This window comes from Nothoprocta perdicaria, unplaced genomic scaffold, assembly GCF_003342845.1.
Source record: "Nothoprocta perdicaria isolate Ctin4 unplaced genomic scaffold, notPer1 scaffold_66, whole genome shotgun sequence".
In the NCBI taxonomy this organism is placed as follows: Eukaryota; Metazoa; Chordata; class Aves; order Tinamiformes; family Tinamidae; genus Nothoprocta; species Nothoprocta perdicaria.
Window position 1 is genome coordinate 2,281,863 of NW_020455932.1, and position 20,987 is coordinate 2,302,849.

At 43.6% G+C, this 20,987-nt stretch overlaps 1 long non-coding RNA gene across 1 annotated transcript in view; it reads left to right on the top strand.

Moving 5' to 3' along the window:
- Window positions 1–20,907, top strand: part of LOC112956694 — a 187,656-nt gene extending 166,749 nt beyond the window's left edge. The window contains exon 3 of the long non-coding RNA XR_003251082.1: window positions 20,754–20,907. This is a non-coding gene — a long non-coding RNA (uncharacterized LOC112956694). The remainder of the gene's footprint in view (window positions 1–20,753) is intronic.
- Window positions 20,908–20,987: the final 80 nt, after the last annotated feature.

Here is a 20,987-nt window from a genome sequence, read left to right on the forward strand (position 1 = left end):
AGAAAACTATGGAGATGTACCTGGAGATAGCTGCATTTAACTGATGGGTGAAGAACTCTTGCAACATCCCTTCTGCTCCCTACAGCACAGATACATGCTTTCTTTCTTTCTTTCTTTCTTTCTTTCTTTCTTTCTTTCTTTCTTTCTTKSTTACTTAGATTAAAGTTTGTTCAGAATATAATTTCATGCAATTTGAAGAGCATTTTTTTTATGGTAAAAGGCCATAAAAAGCACAGGATCGTGTTACACTCAGAACCTGTAGCCCTGGAAGGAATCGGTGTTGCAATGGTTTGCATTTGCATCATCTGCGTCATTAGTGCATCTTAACAACAGGCTCTTGTCTGCCCTTGGAGAGGCCCATGCCACTATTAAGAAAACTGAATTACCATGAAGTAATAATAAGATGCAACGTTAACCGCCTTTCCTGATTTTATCAGGAGTCTTATGGTTTTCTTTTTTGTTGTTGTTTTTGATCTTAGATCCTAAAGGAATATTATGCAAAGGCACTCCCTTCCATGAGACTAAGAACTGAAATAGAAGCATGAARAGCTCTGACTATTCGTGTCCTTTTTTTTTTTGAGCAGCATTGACTCACAGTAATTTTGTACTCTTGAGGTTGCCGGTATTGCAAAGTTTGGTCAAGCAGTGAGAAGCAGGGAAGCATCTCACATAGGTGCAAGCTTATGGCGTGTGCATATCTGCCATTATTTGCACGGAGTCGCTGCGTCCCAGGCTGCGTCCTGGATGTTACCAGYGTAGCTGCAGATGAGTGACAGCTCTGCTAGCTGCAGGCTGTGCTCCTGAGTGTTCGTGTTACCGTTCCCGTGTTTGCGAGGTGATGGCTCCCGCTGTCCGGCGGAGCTGCTGTCCCGCRGCAGCGCCTCTTTGCTCACGGCCGGGCCCCAGCTCGGGCTGCTGGCGGGGCCGGAAGCTGCTGCTTTTTCCAATTCCTCCTTCAGGGTTTCACCCGAAACCGCTGAGTGTCTGGCATGGGGTGGCGTGAGCAGCATCCAGTCTGTGCCAGTGCAGCGCTGTTGTGCACACAGTCATGGAGAGCAAGGTGCTGAAACCTCTTCCCTAGGCRTGCTGGAGGGGGAGCGGGATTGCACCCCGACCTCTGTCCTTTGAGGAGGGCCCCAGGCCTCCTCTGCTCACAGAGCCTCCAAAAAGAGACCCGTAAAGTAGCACAGAGGAACCAAAGTTTCCTCGTTCCTCCTCTGCAAAGCTGGAAAGGATTGTCCATTGTAGATGACCTGGGGAAGAAACAGCGCTGAGATCAAGCATGAAACCCTGTCAGGGACTGCYCTGGGCTGTTACTACATTTGTTGATAAATGCAGTCTCTCTGAGCAGAAAACCCTATGTGTTTTCCCTGTCACACCAATGCTAATAGTCCCCCAAACCACTTTGCAGCAGCCGCTCCTTTGAACAGCGGGCTCGTGTGAGGGCAGCCTTGCTAAGTCTGGAGCGCCGGGAGCTGAGCGACCCGGCAGCCCAGGCCCGGGGACGCTCCGGTTTGCGCTGGCAGCCGCACGCAGAAGCGCTCACATAAAAGTCCTGCCCCCGGCTCCCACTATTAACCAAGCCATCCGTGTGAAATGCATCCACTTATTTAAGTAAATCTAACAGCTCCTTTGAACAATAGCATTATTATTATTTTCTGTTTTGCTTTGTGGTTTCTTTAGGTAATTTCAAGCCCCAGTGTAACTGCTGCAATCCAGTGTCTTTTGAGCTAGGGTGGTTTTAGAACTGCGGTGAAAAATAATGGCTTGTAAGCAGTGGAGAAAACCTGTCTTAGCAAGGCTGTGCCCATTGGATAGGTGCCTAGCAAGACGCGTTGGAAAACGCTCCGTGCGTACGAAGGAGCTGCTGAGCACTGCGACGGGAGGCTCGGCGGCGGGAGCAGCTGTTTGGGTTGTTCCAGATGAGGAGCAACCCCAGCGCAGAGCCAAGCAAGCGGTGCAGGGGCAAGGGAGGTTGTGCGTAAACCTGCAAGATYGCAGATACCGAAGGAACAGGCTATTTATAAGCGGCAGTGGCCTCTAAATTAATAAGGATGAGTTGGTAAAATGACCTGTGGGCAGCTCGATAGATATTTCTGTTTGGTGCACTGAAGCAATTCAAAAAGACGTAAATAATTAAAAGTGAAATAAAATCTTGTAGTTGCAGGCTGGAATAGAAAGCACTGGTGGTGTTCAAAGCGATTGCTCAGAGCAGCCTTTAGAAGACTTGCTGTTTTCATTTTGCATTATTCCCCAAAAGACAGAGCTGAGGCAGCAGCTTCTAGATGGCCAGTGCTCGTGTTCCCAGGTAAGGAAAGGCTGCAGGAAGGGGAGACATGGGAGGGATGCGATGCATAGGAGGAGACAGAGGGACTTCAGAGTTATAAAGGTTAATGATAGAAGCGATAGCTGGAGTGATGGTCCATGTCACTGCTGCATCAGACGATAGCAGGGCCTGCTCTGTGCAAGCAAAGTCCCGTTTGGAAGCGATCGTGTCCTCACCAAACCACGCGCAGGTGGTGGCACCTACTGCTGCYGGAGCACAGACACTGGCCAGGAGACAGAGATTTCCCTCGGGAAAAGGTGGTGTTTTAGCAGGTACTTTCCTTCCCCCGTGGGATGTATTGGAAGGCAGGAGGGCAGAGCTGCTGTGGTGGCAGGCAGGATTTTGCTGCACTCCGCCTCTCTCAGAGCATCGGAGGCACCTGGAGGTTTCTAAGCGGGGATTGTTTTGCTCAGGCTGGATGCAACAAAGACAGACTTTCCTTGGTACTTTGCAGAATTGTTCTGTGTTGCTTGTTTTTAATCTGTTGTGTGATCAAAATAGATTAATGTTGTAGTAATATAAAAATCCTCCTKTTTTTTTTTTTTTTTCTCTTTATAAATATTCTCTAGGATCTCTTCTATCTTCTAAAGTGCGTGCAGGGAGGGTATTTAATGGGACCAGAGGAGGAAAGAGCAGCATTTTAAGCTCTAATATAAGAATTTAATTTTTAATAGGTTTCGTTTAGAAGTGGAGCATTCATATTGGAGTGAAAATTAAAGTGTCTAAATGCTTTGTGTGCAAGCTGTAGGAAAATCTATATAGTGATGTGAGAGCCAAAACCTTTAAAAAAAWATATATAGAAGCTATTGATCCCTGTGTTTCATTGATATCTGGCCCAATTTTGTAAACTGGTCTTTGAATTATCCTTAGCTCATGTAAACAGGTTTGCTCGGCAGCGAGCAGATTGACTTTCTCCCATCCAGCAGGTCTTGGTGTTTGTGTCTCCTTGTTGATCTCTGGAGGACTGCGTAGAGTAAGAAAAGTTATTAGAGGAATTAAATCATTTACAATATATTGCATGCCATATGGAGGAGTCGGAGCAGTGAATCAAGCTGCCTGTGCGGCAGTGGGTTTCACTCAGGGTAAGGTAAGGTGTCTGGTGCCTCTAAATTTGAGGATAAAGAGGATGAAAATAAATATTAATTTCTTAGTAATTAATTATAAATATTAATTGCTTCATAAATTCACTCAGGCCTTTACCTGGGAGTAAAGACCCTGCAAGTCCCTTTCTAGGCTAGGGAGGTTTTTACTTTGGGTCACTGTCTAGTGGCCGACTTTGATGATTCTCGCCTGCTTGTGGCCAAGAAGGTGGGAAGCTCAGGTGCCTTGGGACTTCATGCGCTGCTGCTCCRGAGCGTCCTCTGCCCTTGTGGCACCTGGTGGGGACGCTGTGGTACTCGTGTCGCCACGCGCAGCGCTCGCTGMCGGGCAGGCCCGGCTTGCCGGGGCGCTGGGGCGGCAGCACTGGGGGCTTGATGCCCACGGGTGTGCACGAGACAGATGAATAAGTTGGTGCGTGGACTCCTGCCACAGTCACGACTTCATTGGTGTCCTTGCAGCCCAAAACTAGCGAGTTTACAAGCGCTCAGGGCGACCTGCACGCAGCAGGGGCTGCTGAGACACGGCTGTTGGCAAGACCCCCGTTTACAGCTAATGACSCCCGCCAGCAGCCCTGAGGACACCGGCCGTCCCCGCTGCTGCGCGTGCGTGTGCAGGTCGGCGAGATTAGTTTAATACCTCAGCCGTGTCTTGGCACTGTGGACTGCTCCCCGTCTTCATGCGGAGGCATCAGGATGTCCTGGGGCTCTTTGCTGGGATTAAGAGCTTCCCTTGGCATGCTGACAAGGAGGAGATTTAAGGAACAAGAGTATTTAACTTAAAGCTAGTCTGGTCTCTGTGAAGGCGGGAGGATTGGGCTGTGTGTTCTCTGTGCCAGACAGGCTTGCGGCCCTGGTGCTGGGACGGAGCTGAAGGCAGATGGGCCTTTCGAGGTGGAAGGAGCATTTATAATGCCGGGTCTTCAGGCCGGGGCTGGTGGGTGGGTGATTCTGAGCTCACGCACGAGCAGCAGCGTGGTTGTAGGTCTGTTTTCCATGATTGCATCTCCCTGGGGAAGGGCACGGCATATGGAGCAGGTCATGCAAGGAGGGGAGGGGGGYAGGTGCCGCACCCCTGTCCTCAGCCGGGGCCCAGGGGACACTGGGGTCCTCATGCGGGAGACACGTGGGACGTCACAGGGAATAAATGTGTCTTCTGCGTGTCTCTAAACTTGCGCTGTAGCCAAACTGCAGGTCTTGGCTTTTCCTCGCAACAGAGTAAAAAATTCCTTGCAGAAAAACCTCTTTTGTGGCACAGCCTTGCTGGGGCCAAGAACAAGGTTTTAGACTGTTTCCAGTAACATCAGTTATTGCTGATAAATATTAAAATGCCTTTTTTTTTTTTTTTTTTTTTTTTTTTTATACTAGTCAGAAACAAATTATAAGGAAGCTTGATAGGAGCTTGCTGGAGAACTTCCCATGTAAATGGTGGATACCACAAATGAATACACTTATGTATCTCTACATGTGAAAGTATACATGCAGACACACACTATAAATATGTATCTAAGATAAATTACATACATAGATATATGTATATAAATATGTATCAGAAGGGACTGATGGGTTAGGTGGAGCTCTTAATGTTTTTGTTTGTTTGTTTCTTTTTAATAGTAGTGGGCATGCTTGGTTTTCTTTGTACTGGGAAATGCTATAGTTTCATCCTTCTGATCATTATAAAAGGATGTGGGCATGATTATCAGGCCCTACCGGAAAATTAAGCAAATGAGCTAAGGATATGATCATAAAGTGCTCACGGCTGTCAGCTTCATTGGAAAGGGAAAAAACTCAGCTAGGTGCTTCATAGTCTGTATAATGCTTAACTAGAAGTAATGCAAGGAAATAACTTAATATTACATTTACRTACTCAAATGCATCCTCTAAACCACTATAAACAGTGTTGGCATTATGCCAGAGATGAATTTGACCACCCCCCCCTTTTTCTTTTTAATATCCTCATTGTTATTTTAATGAAACGAATGCAGAGAGGTCTTAAGGAAGATCTGAATCTTGCTGTACATCAGGCTCTGCTTAAAAAAGCTCATCATCTGACCATCTGAATAGTTAGAGACAGGGGAACAAACATTGACCTAACTGGATCTTGAGGGAACTGGAGCAGAACTTTAATCTTCTTGTCTAGTGCACTGTCCCTGAATCATGGCGATTTTCCATAGTTCAGATCATTTTCTTTATAGATCTGAAGATGGTATTGCAATATCAGTTTGCCCAATACCCCCTCAAGGGTTGCTGCTAAAAGCTTCTTAGAGCCTTGCAAGAAGTGTGTGCTTTGGAATAGCTATTCCCTATTAAACCTGGCTAAATAATGCAGTTTTCCTGTGTCATAACAAATCATGCTCATGCCATGATTGCTGCAAACGTTCTCCAAGACTTAATGAGCTCTTGCCGCTTTGCAGCGGTCCAACCAATTTGTTAGCGTGACCACTGTATAATGCAGAATTATTGAATCGCAGTTCTCGCATAAAAAGATCAAGCAGGATGCGGGGAAGCTGACCACGCTGCCTTCTGGTGCTGCACCCGTGYGCCCTGCATTCTCATGGCAGAGACGGCAGGTACAGGTGTGCAAGCTTTAATAATGGAAATACAATCAAACTGATCCAAGGTACTAGGTGCTTTGTTTTCTTGAGGACCGTGAGGGGGCTGTAAGCTCTGCCTGAAGTCTCTTTAAGCTGAAGTCTAATGAGAAAGGAGCACAGAGCAAAGAACATTTCCACATTCTCTWGCAGCTGTGACGGGTTCAAGCTTTACGCTGGAAAAAGTCTTGGGTTTTCCTAAGTCAGCCTGATATGAAGGGCAAAGTCTTACTCGTTGTTGCAAGATAAGGAGTTTAGGGAGTCAAAATCCACTTTGATTTCCAAGATTCCCCTCTTGTACAAACTTCCCCTTCACCATGAAAAATGTCTGTGTAAAGCATCCGAACTAGAGCAAATAGAACAATTTGGCAATTCTCATGCTTTCATCTAAAGTTGCATGCCTGCGAGGATGTGAGAAAAGTCAATAATGTGGATTGGAAGGTATCGATTATTTCGCTGGGCTGCTGTTGAAACATCGTATGTGCTTGATTTGGTCTCCCAATACCCAGTAAACGTTTGTTTTTAGTTTCATTTCCCTTGTGAAAAGAATAGAAAATACTGTAAAATTGAAAGTGATTCCCCCTCGCCCCAATTTCAAAGTAATTTTTCTTTTTTTAAGTTCAGTAAATGTTATTTGTAAAGGCTCCCCTTCGCTTCAAGATGGATATTTCAGGCCACAGATGGGCCTAATCTTAATTTACTTTGTAAGGTACTGAGCCTTCTGTTCTGCACCGCCATCTGCAGCCCCATTGATTTCAGGACATTTGTGTAAGGCCTGTCTACATCAGACAGCTTGCAGGGCTGGCCCGCTCTTTATTTTAAACAAAACAGGTTATGGAAATGTGCTTTTCTCCTGCTGCCTCTCTGTTAGGACATGCTACCTATCTTGCTTGCCAYGTTGCTAAATGATAGTGAGAGTTTCAAACGAAAGCTTCAGCTCTGAGAATGGTTGGGTCAGATTGTGTGGTGTGGAGGGTTTGGGGGCTGTAATGCTGCGTCCAGCTGAGTTGGGTTGACTCCTGAATCCAGCACGGTGCTCATACGATGTCCAAATCGCAAGCCTTAGGTTGCTGTCACCCTGTTATTTTGTGTGGAGAAGTATTTGAGACGTAATTCAGAAAAGGACTGAAAGAAAAGGGATTGTTGTATTTGTAGAAACAGATTTTACTGTAAAATTATCCACAGAATCCTTCAGAAATAGATTTCAAGAGGCATATGATTAAAAATACTTGCAACCCATTTGGTTAAAAATCTAGCCAATATGTCTGCGTATATAAGTAGCGTTAAGTACCTCTCTCTTCTCCTGCTGGTTAAAAGACTATTCAGTATTTGGTTAATATCCAAAATTCAGTATTTGGTTAATATCCAAAATTCTCATGCCTTTTGCTTTAAGTTGTGAGCAGTCATTGGGCGTTTGCTCGTGTCACGTTAGCAAAACACACGCGGTGCGTCGAGGGGCGAGTGGGGGACGCTGGCGCGCCCCGGGGCGCTGGGTGGCGTGAATGGTCGCCGCGTGCGCACGGCCGTCGCAGGAGCCCCCCGTGCCCACCGGGACACCTGCTTCAGTGGGCTTAGCGCGCGCGGAGGTCCAGGCTGCGCCGTGACACTGTCCCCGTGCCCGGGAGGGCGGGGACGCCTTGGCGGGGGACACGAAGGTGCCRGCAGGTGAGCCGAGGAGCACGGTGACACCTGAGGAAGCCTGAGCAGCCGCCGTGCGCGGAGCCTGCGTGTCCCCGTCATGTCAATCCGCAAATCAAATCACAGAATGTTGAAGGTTGGTAGGGACCTCTGGAGATCATCTAGTCCGACCTTCCTGCTCAATCAGGCACACCTAGAGCATGTGGCACAGGGTGACATCCAGGTGGGTTTTGAAGACCTCCAGAGAAGGAGACTCCACAACCTCCCTGGGCAGCCTGTTCCACTGCTCTGTCACCCTCACAGTAAAGAAGTTCCTCCTCACCTGGAGATGGAACTTCCTGTGCTCCAGTTTATGGCCATTACCCCTTGTCCTGTCGCTGGCCACCAATGAAAAGAGTTTGTCCCCTTCTTCCCTGCATTCTCCCTTCGTAATCAAATAATCAACTCCTGGCTAAGAGCTGACTCTCTTCACAGCCCGTTAGAAACGTGGGCAACGGGAGGCGCAGGCTGCACTAGCAAGCAGGCCGATGGTTCAGCAACGTGTGCAGGACTGCGGGACGGTGCGGTTTCACCAGCGTTCCTTTGGACATAATGTCATTTTAAGCAATCTTTGCTCATCAAGTGTTCTTTTTTTCTTATCCTTAAGCCCTTGGTTCCCCCTGTAAGGCTTGTTCAACCTGTGTTTAAATTTGGGTTTGGGTTTGATCCAGTTAATTTGAAATATTCTAGCGAAACCCTAGTTCAGGAAGAGGGTGATGCCTTCTAGCTTTGCTGGCTAACGAATCTACAAGTAGCCAAAGAAATTGTTAGTTGACTTGCAGAGTCTTGCCTTGGTACAAGATAAAGTAAGAGCAAAGAGTTTGGGAGGATTCAGAGGCTTATTAGACATTTATATAAATAATGAAAATATTATCAGAGTGATGCTAAGTGGAATATAAGTTTGCAAGAGGGAGCAGCAGTCAAGGTTCATCATATTAATTAGACTTTAACTGAGAAGGTTTTGAAGCACTTTCTCACTAGGTAGTTTATGGCTAAGTGGGATGTTCACATCATCCCATCACATCTGAAATGGGTGCGAGTCAGAAAGCAAATATGTTCCTAAATGGACCATCGGATGTTATGCACCACATGAAACCTATATACCAGTCCCTAGAATAGCAGTCTTTTTTGCTTTCTGGTCTAATGTGTGGTGTGTTTTTCTAAAATGACACTCATGTTGGTGCCTTCTGGAGAGAGAAGATAAATGCGAAACTGTGTTTACTTATTTAGAAGAAACACTTATGATTAATGGTACAGAGCGTTTATACATATGAAGAGTCTTTCCTCTTATGGCTGTGAAACCAGCTGCTCAAAATGTGGGGCTGTCCTGGATTAACGTTGCAATTCCTTTTTCTTTTTTTTTCTTTTTTTTTCCCTTCTTTTTTCCATTTTTTTTCCCCCCATTTGTAGCGTCACGAGGAATTAGGCTCCATTTGGAACACTTCTCCCAGCGCAATCTGCAGCACGTATTCATACCACACATCGCGTAGATCCCAAATGGCAGCTGAGCAAACTTATGAAGTAACGATTGAGGATGATTATATTGGTTCTGAGGATTAGCACAGCAGGTAGCCGTGTTGGYGCAGGGCAGGGTTTGGGCCGAAGGACAAACACACGTTCTTTTTATTATTGCGGTTAATAGGAATCCGCTAGACTTTGAAGCCCAGAAAAGSCTCACTGGCCACCTGTGAGCTAATCGCACGGATTTGCCTCATTCGGTATTTCAGCTCACTTGGAGCCTGTAATCTAATTTCCAAACAGAGATGAGAAGAGCGAACAATTCATTTTCTGCCTTACATGGCTGTRCTGGTAAACTTTTAATCCTTTTAGAATTACGGTTCCACTTGACGCACAGGATGCAGCAGAGGGTTGTACGGGGCGGACTTTGGCCTTTGCATGCGTCATTTGGTAGCGAATAAATAGCCTCAGCATGGCACAGTGGGAATCAAAATAAAAGTTAGGAGCAAGGGACATTTTTCAAAGAGTACATTAGACTGTTTGTAGGCTGATGATTTCAGCCTGAACAGCAAATTTTGCTTTTTGGGTGGAAAAGGGCCTGGCACTGGTCTGCGTTATCTTGGGCTTCAGTCTTTGCATCCTGCTGTTGGTGTCTCTTCCACRTGCAAGGCAGTCTTGTGTCTTTACCGGTGGAGCAATCATGCTATGTTTTTGGTGGAAGCAAAGGTATATGTGGCAGATTGAWCTTTAATCTCATCTTCGTTGTGCGTTGTTCATTTTGATAGGAAGAGTGTTTATTTGGTTTCTTAAGCTTCCTGCTTATGTGACATTAAGCAGGCAGTACTTGCACTTGCTGAAAGGCCTGTGTGCATTCTTGCTGGTGTGCCTTATGATCTCGCTATGGGAATATTGCTAAGACAGTTACTCGATCATAAAGAAAAGACTGGTGACATAGTATTCTGTTCCTTTCATTAAGGTGAAGTCAATAAATGAAAATGTGAGTTCTGCCTTTTCTGTTATCCAAAGGCCCTTTATCACAAATCCAGTGTGTGCTCAGTGATTTGCATGGTCAGTGCAGAAACCATGGAGATCCTTAGGAAAAAAACGCTTTGGTTAGAGTTTATCTGGAGACCACGCATACTTCAGTAGCTTACAGTGCGCATAGATTTTGCTTTCAGGTCAATGATTTAAAAAAAAAAAAAAAAAAAAAAAAAAGGAAAAAAAGTAGGAAGTAGATCCACAAACTTAATGTTATACAACTTACCATTGCAAGTGTTCAGAGAAATTTTAATCTATCTTCTAGCAAAATAATATGAAAGAGCATGTGCAGTTATACAGATGATATCCCCGAGATGTGAGCTTTGTCAGGCCCTTGTTCCCTGTGAAAGCTGACCATCCGGAGGGGTTAAGGAGAAGATTTTCCTGATTTCATGGAGGTGTGCAGTTGGCTTGCCGTGCTTACAGGTTATATTATTCTTCCAGGTCTGCCGGCAGGCAGATACTGTGCTTGATAAGTCAATAGTCCTATCAAAAATCCAATTTACACGGTTCTCTTGCATGTATTTATATGGAAAGAAAGGCTAATGTSATGGATGAATGTAATGGGAGTAGTTTTGCTGATTCTAGGCGAGCATGTGTCATTGCGTGGAATACTTGTGATATAACGAGYCCTTTGTTGCCCCAAGTTTACTCGACCGGGAGCCCCTGGCTGCTGGGAGGCCCGGGAAAGCGGAGCYGGTCTGCACAGGCGCCCCGGCTGCGCTCAGCCTTTACCCAGACTGACAGGCACAAAATGCAGTCGCTGAGCCCTGCCAGGCCCCCRTCATCTTCCCACTGCGCTGCCGGGGAATTAATTTCACTTAAACAAATAGTCAAGATTTCATTCAATTTGTTTATGTAACGTCAGTGACTGGGGAGAGCCGCAGTCTTTATCTTGTCCATTTAGTTCAAGTAATTGGAACAAGCTAGTCAATATTCAGTGAGTGTAAAGAGCGGGCTGGGAGAATGATGTTGAAGAAAACAAGATGTCAAGGCAAAGCAAACCTTTCTGAGCAATTATGTAGTGCTTCTTGCTGAGACAGACAAGACATCATGAGATCTTCAGACCACAAAGGGCCGACATTACTTACCTTGAATTATTCATCGTATCATGATGCCCCTTTTTTGCATGACTTTAGTAAAAATCTCCTTTTTTTTTTTGATTATCATACTACATTTAATGGAATATCACATTCCTGTTTAGAAAATGCTACAGAAAAATTTAAAAATAAAAAAAACAGGTGCCAAGTGAAGAGCCATGAACAGTATCATGCTTTTTTTCCCTCCATTTCATATTATTTTCTGTTTTAACTTCTGTAAAGCTTTTCACGTCCTCTACCACCATCTCACTTAGGTATAATTYGGTGTACAGTCATTTTTACCTACCAAGAAAAGCTTGAGGTGACTGCTCTCAAAATAGTGAGACCCAAAACAGGGTGACAGCTCTTCAGTTTTGTTACAGCTATATCACTTAAATCTGTCCTGTAATTTGGATACTTATTTTTCCTTTAAGAATAAACAAATACATTTGACCAAGGCAAAACTGGCTTTGCAGGCCAGTATCACAGGTTCAAATGATTATTATATGGCTGCAACACTTTCTTTTTTTATAGGACGGAAAGTGAAACAGTAGGAAATGAGCCTTTCCTTCSAAGATGCAAAATAAGCTAAAATGTTATATTGCAGAAAGTGCAAAGATATCTTCAAAAAGCTGAGAAATGTTTGGATGATCTGTGCGTGTCTTCAGATAGGACACAGAATGTTCAAGGCCACATTGTAAGACCCGCAACATGCAGCCAGTACAAAAAGGGATGGGGGTTCCTGGACAAATCTAATTTATTACTTTYAATGCGACTCCTTGTGCCTGATGAACATCAAAATGAGTAAGTTGATCCATGACCCAGGCCAGGAGAGTTTGTACCTTGGAAATACTACATTTGACCAGCAGACAGTTGGCTAATATCAAACTGTTCCTCTACAGCACTGGAAATAGGCAAAATAGTTGCACGTATGGATGATGGTACATGGCRATGGGGAGCAATGGGGTTGCAAAGGGAAAGCTCGGTGAAGTGCTCCTACAGCAACTACACAGCTAAAATAATGGGAATTGAAGTTGTCCACTGCCAAGATCGTGCCGAGCTTTGCAAGCTCGGTGCTAGCAAGTAGGGCRCTGCGTTTTAAAGCGCTCTGTTTGCATTGACAGTCCCGCCTTGAAAAAATTCTTGACTCCAAAGAACAAGTCCACAAAGGAAACAGTGTTATGTGTTTRGTGAGTTATGGGTACGAGACCTCTCAAAGGGAATGGATGTGTTATTTCTCTGTATAAACATATCACACAGATCTTTTTGTCCTTTGTATATTAAACTGTGCTGTCACGCTAAATTCGATCAGTGCTCGTAAGGTGATGCTTCCCAAGCTGCTTTTGAAAGCTGGTTTTATTCGAGCTCATTCAAGTGCTCCTGTTGCATACGACAGGACGAGCGGATGTCACAAGCGTTTTGGAGAATATTGCAGTTATGTGGCTGAAGCGAATAAATAGTAAGGAAGGGAGGTAGGATGGATAAATCCAATATATTACTCTGCTCAGAAACTGTTGCAGTTGTAGGATGCGTGTGTTTTCTTTTTTAACTGGTTTAATATGCCATACTTCCAGTTTATTTACTCCTAGGCAGAAACTTGGAAGCGCTCTACTCTAGTTTTTGCATTTCTGAAATGCAGCAGTTTCACTGGGAGGAGATAAGCAGAGACCATAGAATCATAGAATGTTCAAGGTTGGAAGGGACCTCTAGACATCATCTAATCTAACCTTCCTGCTCAAGCAGGGAYACCTAGAGCATGGAATAGATAATTGAAATATGGGAGAGAATTGAAATACAAGAGGGCAAACCAAATAAAATTGGTGTTTCCGAAGTTAGGCTGGATGGATGTTTTGCATGTTCTGTCTTCTCTCCGAGGGAAGACTTTTTCTGGGGCAAAAATATCTGGAGGGGGGGATTCGACTTCAGCTCCTYGCAGTGCTGTGGGCTCACATGGTGGATGGGCTCCACCTGGGGTGGTTGGCATTGCTGGAACAGCTTTGGACAGAGGCATCTCCAGCCCCTTCTTGAATATTGGTGTGCCGGGCCACTAATGTAGGGAGATAGTTGCATAATGGGAAATGTGGGGAGTTCCTCATGCCTGAGGTGCAGAGAAAAASGGTGCCGAGGCCAACAAAAGCCTCTGAGAAACAAGGCTGCAGTGATGAGCAGCTCCAATTTGTGGCAGGTTTTGCAGATCACATTGCCCATGTGTGTGAAGTGCTAAGAAAAATATGCTATCCTTTGTTAGAAATGGATATTCTTGTAGCAGACGGATGGGTGGCAAATGAACCTAAATTTAAAAAAATCCTCCACGGCCYTGGGAGGGAGCTGCGTGCCACCAAGTCTGCCTTGCATGAGCGGAGTGGTTAAAAATACACTTCAGAAGTGAATCACAGCACATTTGGAGGGTCACGATATGAGGGACTGTGGAGGATTGCGATAAGGGAACATTRCCTCACTAAGCTATTTGAATTCCTCCAAAGTGTTAAAGTAGTGAACGGTAAAAATGACATAATTCGTCTCRAGTCACAAAAGGCATTTGACAGGATCCTGAGCGAAGGGCTGCTGTGGAAGCAAAGTTGACGTGAAGGAAGAAACTAAGAATGGTTACCAGTAAAACACCCCTAGAGGAAAGAAAGCAAAGAGTTRGTTTATTTTCATCCTGATCTCTTTTCAACATAGTTTGAGAGCAGTTGAAGTCTTGTCCTCTATCCTTAGATGGTCATCACATAAGCAGGAGAATAAATAGAAACATTTTTAGGTAGTACAAAGCTATCTGAAATAGCTAGATCCGAAGAGAACTGTTGGGAACCTTAGAGAAACCCAACTGGGCTGAGAAAATAGCTAAAAGACCCATCTTAGGATGAGATTGATAATGTTTTTGGATAAATGAGTGGTGGAGCTACTCTCCTCATCACTAGTCAGCCTGTTTGTAAGGAAAGTATTTCAGAGACCTGGGGGGCTCAATGGATGACAGAGAAGAATAAGAAGTGATCAGGCAAGTGGGAAGACTCACCTGRGAACAAAAACTGTGGCTAAAATAGGAGATAAAAGGGCACACAAATTTTGTAAAACAATGAATGTTGTTGATGTCATTCAGGAAAATGCTGTTCTCACAGAGTCACAGGCACCAAGGGGACATGAAGGTGAGAAATAAAAACCTTGTGGAAGGAGTATTTTCATATAGCATGCTAAGAAATCTGCTGCTGTGGGCAAGAACTGAAAAAAACTCAGAAGGAATTAGAGACTTGCGTAGCTAACTCTAGTGCATTATCATAATTGTAGAAAAACATGGAAGAAAATCTCAGGCTTTTGAGTATAGGCTAGTCTTACTGAAGATCAGCATGCAAGCTGATGTGGTAGACAGATTATTTTTCCTATGTTGGCTGCAAGATTTTTACACCTGTTTTTGAAAAACCTCATGCTGACTGTAATCAGTGAGAGGAAACGTGGACCTTAGGCCTGATTTAATAGGGCGTTGTCCATGTTTCTGTGATTCTAGATGTGCTTTACAAATTCCAAGACTTGTGTTTCTTTAAATGCTAATCTCTGTTGTTTCTGGTATTAGTTTATTATCAAAAAATATCTCCTGTTTAATTTGCCAGCCTAACTTCCTATGTAGGAATTTGGGCAGCCCGTATGATCCCACTTGAATAAACTCTTCATAGCTGCCAGTTGCGCGATTGAATACGTCAGAGTTAGACAGTTAATGATGAAATTTATTGTTTCTTAGCTGGGTAGGTTAGGAAGCCAAGAGCTTTTCTCTCTTGGGAATTAGCCTTCTGCTGTGCATGTGTGTGTGTGCGYGTGTGTTGAAGCAGGATCCAAGTTATCACGGTGTTTCCTCTTAGGGAATGTTAGGATGTTACAATTGCATGCATCTATTTCCTATTTAGTAAAATGAGAAGGTTTCTAAGAGAGAGGGATCCTTGGATGTTCTATACTACATTTTCCTCTAGAAAGCTGTATCGCATTCCTTTTTACTAAGTAAAGAGGTGCTTAAAGAAAAAAATCAAACATCAAGTGCTTTCAATATTATACTCACAGTGCACGCGATATGGGAGTTACATTTATGGCGTATGTTCTGTTTAACAGCTGGATGAAATAAATTGTTTCATGTGAAATATTGGAGGACTCTGCATTCTCAAATCAAGGCCAGAAGCAGCTCAGTGACTGAAGAATTGTCAACATCTTGTGCAATTCCACTAAGTGCTTCTTTTCATTGATCTGCAACTTTATTGTTGACAGTTAAATCCATTTCAACGCAGAAGATAAGCATTTTTAACAGGAGGTAGCAAAATCTTTTGTCCTGAACRATTTTCTTCTCTGTTTTATAATTAAGTACAAAGTGTGTCACGAGTCTTGCTATTCACTTGTACTAAATACCTGCTTACTGTGGAATAATTGGTACCAGCAGATGACAGAGCTGCTTGTAACCCTACTTTCGAATGCATGTCTTTAATTTGCATAATCAAATATTTTGTTAGTGTCCTTGGAAATTAGGATGAAAGATGACTGCGTACTAAAATTGAAAAATTATTTTTAGCAAATTATGTGTATCAAGTACAACAGATGAATTGCTCTGGGGCCTTTATGACACGTGTTGGCTGGTATGCCCAAGCATCTTCTCCATCCTTTGCAGTAATAGTTTCTGTCATCTGCCTTTAATGATCCAAATGTTTCTTTGACCAATGTCTAATCAATATGAAATGTACAATCAGGTCTTAAATCTGATTACTTATTTCAGCCCTTGTAAAATGCCTGTGGAAATGTAGCTCTCAGGGTGATGGTCGGCGGTTTGTGTTTTCTGCGTTACACTGACTTCAGAGAAGTTCGACATTTGTATTGCTTGTGAYGGTGAGCACCAACTGCCCACCTGCCCGAGTTCAGACTGAAGGAGAATAGTTTCATATTTTCTGAAAGATCTAATTTTTTATCTTGCATTAAGAGAGCTTGCCGAAAATTGTAGTTAGGTAGTGTTGTCTAGAGAGTTTAACTTATCAAAGCGTAAGAAAAATGAATGCTATTCTTTTAAATTAAATAATGCTATAAAAAAGTAAAATTTCAGAGTTGGCTGAATGCTCAGTCCCAAATATAATGCTGGTAGCATCAGAGTTTTGTATACTTCCGTAATTTCKATACGAGTGCAATAAGGACTTTGAGCTTAGCCCCAAAGCTCCTCCTGGGAATGGAAAAYGGAGTGTTCATTCTGAATCTGTCTCATAAGATGCCTTCTGCCTCCCAGATCGGACACAGAGAGGATGAATCCTAACGTGAAAGGGAGAGCGAGTAGCAGGGCACCTACACAGTCTTGTTTCTGAATCAAACTCAGCTGTTCCAGACCTGCACATAGAGAAACTTTATGACTTTGTATTCAGAAAAGAGATTCAGTTGTCRCAAATGGCAGCATTAGGAATCACCTTGTCTAAGTAGACTGTTCCCCAAGCGTCTTCGCTTCAGGTCGGAGATGGGGAGTCCTCGCTTGCTTGGCTGCTGCTTGAGCCAGTGAGCAGCACCCCAGTTCCTGTCATGACATGTCCTGGGGTGGCCAGTAGCATCTCCTTTCATYTTTGCTACAACCAAACATATAGAAACTCCCTTGCAAGACAGCACATGATCGTACAAAATCAGAGTATGCACTGAATTGGTGAATCTTTGGAAATMTCAAAAATTTGGCCAGCTTCAGCAGGGCCTCTTTGTTGGCGGAAGAATAGTTGGGTTTTGGAAGGGGGCAGTAATGGTCTCCACTGGCCAGCTGTGGCCCACTTCTCGGAATTTCGGATCACCCAAGAGGTACAAAAGAGCCAGAATGCAGACCTCAGGTCAAAGTTGACTTCTGTGTGCGTTAGGAAGACAGGCAAGAGCATTTCAGGTGAACGCTGCATATGAACTGTGTTCGTTATACCAAATCCATGTCTTTCAATGGAAATGTTTGCATGCACTGTGTATTTCTCTGTTAAATATATGTATGCATATGATAGATATGGGTTTAAATATAAATGCATATGTATGACACATATACATGTGTACAAACACAKGGGAGTGCATGTGTATATGTGTATGTTCATAGAATGTATATAAAATATAATGTAAACTCAGATACAGAGTCTCTCTAGTTTACATGCAGTCATTTGGTTGACTTACAGCCCTGCACCGTGTGGCCTTGTCTCTCCTGTGGTGTTACTGAGCAAACCAAGTGCTACTCAGCACTTGGTCACAGCAAACTCCCAAATGCACTTGTATTCCTCGGAGGGATTCTTGCACCTTGAGAGATGACAATATTTTTTGTGTTAAGCAAAAAGCAGATGAATTTGAGACATAAGATACATCAAAGGGCACAGACAGGAAGGGACAATAATGAAATGCATTTTCTGTTTACTGTCTGTGTGGTGCAAATGTAGTAAATGTTTTTTCTCAGTTTTTCCTCAAAGAAACTTCAAAGTATGGCTTTATTTCTTCCTTTTTATTGGATAAAAAACCTCACTGCTGGTGGATACAGTGTCAAGCCAGTGAAAAATGGGAAGCCTGTGTAGGCAGGCATATGAGTTACATCACTGTTACTGCTTTTTTTGAATACTGATGCAGTAACCTTACTTTATCTAAAATAAGAATATGGAAACTGCCATCAATAAGATCAGCTTGCTTGCTTTAGCAGTCAGCATGGAAATAAATTCCTTTGATAGACAAAGTCAGAAATTCATGCAACTGGCTTGTATCATAGTAACATAAGGGACTTTTTGCCGTCAGCTCTCACTCCCAAATAATGCGTGGTACAAAAATGTACCAGAAGAACATGGGTGATTTTGTTTGTGTGACCTTGAGATACTGTTGATGAAGACTTTAACTCTCTGTGTGAAACATAATTGGTAGTGCTCATCACATATGTGGGATTTCAACTCCTTAAATAGATACTGTGGAATGAAAAATTCTTCCTGGCTTATGTGTCATAATTATCAGTCCTGCAGAAATGCACTTGCTGCGTATACCGGGGTTAGAGAGATTCCTCGACACCTGCGAGCATTTTGTGCTATAGCATAGATGCCGTGCTGTAGGGCAGAGAGAGGTGTGCACACATGTGCTGCTTGACATTTGGAATCACATCATCCTACCGAAAACAGCATCTCCTAAGCTGTGAACTAACAGCAATGGTACTTAGGGGCTGTGTAGTGAAGATGTGAGCAGCAGCAAAAAATACCCTGGGGACACTAGGATTCATGGCCCTTGTCCTCAAGGGGAGGAGGAGCTGCTGTATGAGGAGCAAGCTCCCCAGCGGAGAGCTGTGCTGAATAAATGTTATGCGCGAGGGACACTAAAAATATCAAATACAAAGATTTAATGAATGCACCAAGTGCAAGGTATTCCCTGCAGATTTGGGAGTATCATTTCTGCTGTTTTTTTCAGACCCCCTACTATATTTGTCTTGTAGGGAATTTCTAATGACAAGGCTAAAGCCTCAAAGGCATAATTAGGATGCCATTCTGTTAAAAAATCCAAATGTCATTAACTCTTAAACCTGTAACAACTAGGAACATGTATCTGCATTTTTCTGAACAATCTGTTAACTTTGTTTTCCCCGCTTTGGGGTCCTTTCTGAACACATGTGGTGATCACACTCTGTCTAACTTTTGATAATGTTTGATCAACCAATTAATGCAAGCTGCGTTTCCTGTATTTATAACCTGCACCTTAATTGCAATACCATTGACCTTGGCTGTACAATTCCTCCGGAGTTTCCCTGTAGCTGTCAACAGATTTCTCTGAATGTATCTCATTTTACTATTTATATATTCATTTTACCCCTTAAGCCTGGTGGAAGAATGAGTAAAGTTTTACTTCCTTAAGATTGTTGGGTATGTTTTGAGTTATCAAGCCTTACTGAATCTTGTGCGTTTTCCTTTGCACTTCGTTTCCACAGTAGTCAAAGCTGTAAGAAATCCTACTTTTCACAGTTGCTTTGCAATATTGCTCTAAAAGGTACTTCCAATTCCCACTGCAGCTGGAGACATGCCCCTTTCTCATTTTGGGTCAGTTCATTTAAAGATCTTACCATGCATCAAACATTTAAGTTTTGGAGAACATGGTTTGATTCAAACAAGAAATTGCTRTTGATTACTGGTGAGCAAAACTCCACTGTAGTAAATGTTGAAAKTATAGTAAGTCATATCTAGGAGTCTGAGTATCTAAGAGATATAGCTATCTGGAAAACCGTTCYATAGATCATGGAATTTTAAAGTCATTCCATGACGAGCCAAAGCAAAAGGCAAACAAATAAACAAAAGAATTTCTGTRTTTAAGGTTTTGAGCTTTTATAATGTCTGATGTAGCAGAGGGCTTGCATTGCATACTCTACCTTGGTGGATTAGTAACAGTGGTTACTAATCACAGTAGACAACAGTAGAAAGCCATAGTCATAGATGGTTTCTGCTCTCTGCTAGGTGCCTTATTTTTGATGAGATTTAATGGAGGAGGAGGAGAAGGAAGGGGTGCGTGCACATACTCTGATGCACAGTGTGGTTCTCATGTCTTTCAAAAACTACACTCAGGACTAATGATGTTGATTGATTTCTCCACTTGTTTGGCCATTCTTTCAAAGAATGATACTTCATCTGCATGTCAGTGAAAGAAACCCAGGACAAAAATATGCTATTTCCCTAACTCTTATTCTCTTCATTTGGCTGTCCATGCGATAGAGAGGCCGTCTTAAGTRCATGAGAGTAATTTGAGGTAAAGAAGCATGTGCCTGGTAAACAAACTCTTCATAAGTAGAGAAACCAGTGACATTTCCTGACTTCCTATGGATTTTTCTCTCGCTAATTCTGGCAGTTTGTGCTTACATGTTTCTGTAATCACTTCCATTGGGTTTTATATAATTGGTCAGAGACTGCTTTTGCCAAATTAGCATAGAGACAATATTGCTCTTACATAGTTATCAGTGATGTTCTAGAGCCCCAAACCCTGGAGTTGGGTCAGGACTGTCAAAATCACAGTTTTCTTAAAATAAATAAATAAACGCAAGCATGCTTGCACAGGAAAGGTGGGAAGCAAATCCTGTAGGAGAATGGAGTGAAACCAGCTTTCATGGTGCAAAAGGCAGAGCAGAGCAAAGCGCAACTATTTRTGGGCGTTTTTCTTAAGGCAAAAGTGGTGACTTTTTGCAAGGTTCARCTCAAGGGTTTTGAGTGCTTGAGCGACCATGCTCAACTCTTTGGCATACTTGCCTTTTGTCATGGATTAATTGAGAAACGAGCATCTTTTTTTCTTCAATATAATAAACCATGAGATGGAAATTAAGGATGGAGAGTTCATGATAGTGCCAGAATGGAGTTTGGTTTTGGTTAGGTTTTGAGTCAACCCCCTCCTTTGTAAGACAAGAAACACGGTGACTGCCCAGGGCACGATGTGGGGCACTGAGTTTCAGCTGGATTTTGCCCATCTTGTGGCCCTCTCACCCGTTTTCTCTCTCTTTCTCCCTCTCTTGTTGTTGCAGATAAGGAGTTAGGAGTCAGTACACTAGCGGAAAATGCCAACCCTGGTGCTAGGGGCCCAGCCGTCCCGAAGATATCGGGACTAGAAAGGAGTCAAGAGAAGAGCCAGGACAGCAGCAAAGACCCCCTCCTCGAGCCCACGGTGCCTAAAGACCCCTGTCCTCAGGCGACGCAGCAGCCGCCGCCGCAGCCCCAGCCGGAGCCGCCGCCGCCGCCCCCGGCGCCTTGTCCCAGCC